Source organism: Coenobita brevimanus, chromosome 61, assembly GCF_032717465.1.
Source record: "Coenobita brevimanus isolate Jiangsu-jjx chromosome 61, ASM3271746v2, whole genome shotgun sequence".
In the NCBI taxonomy this organism is placed as follows: Eukaryota; Metazoa; Arthropoda; class Malacostraca; order Decapoda; family Coenobitidae; genus Coenobita; species Coenobita brevimanus.
Genome location: NC_137014.1, coordinates 11,304,134 through 11,307,081, shown reverse-complemented (window position 1 = coordinate 11,307,081; position 2,948 = coordinate 11,304,134).

The following is a 2,948-nucleotide window of genomic DNA, read 5'->3' as shown; positions in this document are numbered from 1 at the left end:
TGTTGACGGAGGTGGATCATATATATTTTTTTTATTGCATACGATTGTTTGTATTAGAAATTTAAAGACATATTTGACCTAACATTTGCAGAAACAACGTTTGCCCTAAAAAGGGATCAGTTAGATAAGCCTTACATTACGTCAGGAATTAGAGCCTCGATCCGCGGGAAGAATAGGTTGGCAAGGCTTGCTGGTAAATGGCCTATTACATATGATGCTCGTTTTAAAACATACCGCAATAAGTTAACTACAATTATCCGACAAACAAGGAAGCAATATTTTAATAATAAACTTAACAACGAACAAGGATATCCTAAGAGCACGTGGAAGGCTTTGAATGAAATTTTGTGTAGGAAAAACAAATGCAACCACAATAGTTCTGACATGAATGTTAATAACGTCTCGAACATTAGTAATGGATTCAGTTAACATTTTGTAAACATTGGGAGGTCAATATCACAAGGTGTTCGTTAGGGAGGGACAAGTTTCACCAAGTATCTACCTCCGCCACCAGACTTATCACTCTGGTTACCCCCCGTAACTCCATAAGAAATGCTAGATATTATTAGTAATTTGATATATACTGCCACCGGTTATGATGAAATTCCTGTTTCTATAGTAAAATCTTGCTCCCATATAATTAGCCCAATTATAGTCCATATTATTATCTTTTAAAACTGGTGTTTTCCCTGACGCTTTGAAATTGCTCGTGTTACTCCGGTTTACAAAGCTGGTAAAAAGGAAGACTTTCACAATAATAGACCTATATCAGTTCTGCCTGTGGTAAGTAAGCTATCTGAGAGAGCTATATGTTCGAGACTTGTCCTTTTCCTTCTTGGTAATAATCGTATTAATGCTCAGCAGCATGGTTTTCTTCAGAACAAATCAACAGAAACGGCTTTAGTAATCTTTATGAATATAATCAATGACTCACTGGAAACAAAAGAACATGTTGTTGGGGTTTTTATAGATTTTGCCAAAGTTTTTGATTCGTTAGATCATGATATACTACTTGATAAATTGAAATATAATGGTGTAATAGGCATTCCCCATAAATTGTTTTCTTCCTACTTAAGTAACAGGGAACAATACGTCATATATAACCAAAAATGTTCCAGTTGCTTAAATATCTCAACATGTGTTCCTCAAGGGTCAATCTTGGGCCCTTTGCTATTTTTAGTTTATATTAACAATCTTGTCAATACTAGTGACAAATTAAAATGTATTATGTATGCTGATGATACGAATATTTTAATGTCTCATGAAAATGTACACAGCTTGTTTAATATATTAAATAATGAACTTGAAAAATTAAATAATTTGATTATTGCAAATAAATTAGTACTGAACATATCTAAGACTCACTATATGCACTTTTATAGAACGACTAAAGCTGAAACCTTACAAGAGTTAGTAATTGGAGGTCATAATATAAGCAAACAATTAACGACTAATTTCTTGGTTGTCATCACTGACTATAAATTAAAATGAAAGGAACATATACTGAGGGTAAACAGTCAGATTGCCAAAACATGTGGTATATTGCATAAAACACATGAAATGCTTACCTCCTGTGCACTTCGAAGTGTGTACCACTCCTTAGTATATACATATCTTATATATGGCATTGTTGTATCGGACAGTGCGAGTCAAGCTTGTAAAAATCCCTTGGTATGGACTGAACTGCTGTAGCAGTATGTTCCAATACGTAAGTCACAATCAGGATACAAGAGGCTATGAAATAGATCTCATTATCCCAACAGTTACAACACTTACCAGCACACGTCATATATATTGTGCAGGATCAGTTATGAGGTACTGCCTACCTTATCACCTTAAAACTAATAATAATCTTAGCTTCTTTAAACAGACAATGAAACATAAAATTATGAGTGGGTTCTTAAACATTTATTAAGAAATACGTTGTATGTAAATTTGTTTCATAAATTAATATTTTTGTATTGTCAGAGACTGATGGACCAAGTTATTTTTAAAAGCTTATTAGGTCTGTACAAGAACCATCGGGTCAACAAACCTGGCCAGTATAGTTTCTTCTGTGTATGTACAATATATGTTTGTATGTTACTCTGGCTAGTAAAAAACTGACTTTGACTTTTGAATCTTCAACATCCCAACAACAAGTTTACTGTTGAAACAGTGTGCTAACAAGCCTCCTTTCCTTGATGTATTAGTCTAGCGACAGTACCTGTGTCTACTGTATAGGATCAGTACATTGGTGAGGCTTGGTCTGATTTTTTATCTTTTCTCAGAGTGTCGAAAATCAGCTCTACGTAGAAGACCTTGATACTTAGGTATTACGATGTTTGTCCTGATGGACCCAGGTTCGAATCCCGGCTGGGGCAGGGGGCAGTTTGTGGATTTGAATTTCACTAAAGCAGACTTTACTGATCAACCAGATGACCCGCCGACATGTCGTAAAAATACCCCCGCTAATACCAGTACACCAATCCTGTATGAGACACCCCTAGCATGTAATCAATGTGGACGGTGGGTGTTAGCGCCGAAGTGGTGACATGTGGAGGTGTAGGAGGACTACTGGGCCCCAGGGAGGACTATTGAGACTTGGGGATAGGCCCTGAAGCATTTGCCCAGAGTCAGAGACGAAAAAAAAAAAAATCTACTTAAAAATATCACATGAAAATTCTTGGTTACTATATTCCTTTGGCCGGTCTTTGGGTCCCAAGCAAACCCTGTATGTTGGCCTCCCATGTTAAGGACACAACAGTTTTCATGTTTAAAAAAAAAAATAAAGAAGACGATTAATGCAACAACTCCCGATGCTTCATTCGAGTCCACTTTCTCCAGTTCATACATTACTGATTCCTTTTTAGGTATAGGAATAGAATTCCAAAAGCTTTATTCAACAGTGTTTATGAATGTATTTAGGTCGTAACACCAAACTGTGGAAAACTACTCTCTCTCCCCCT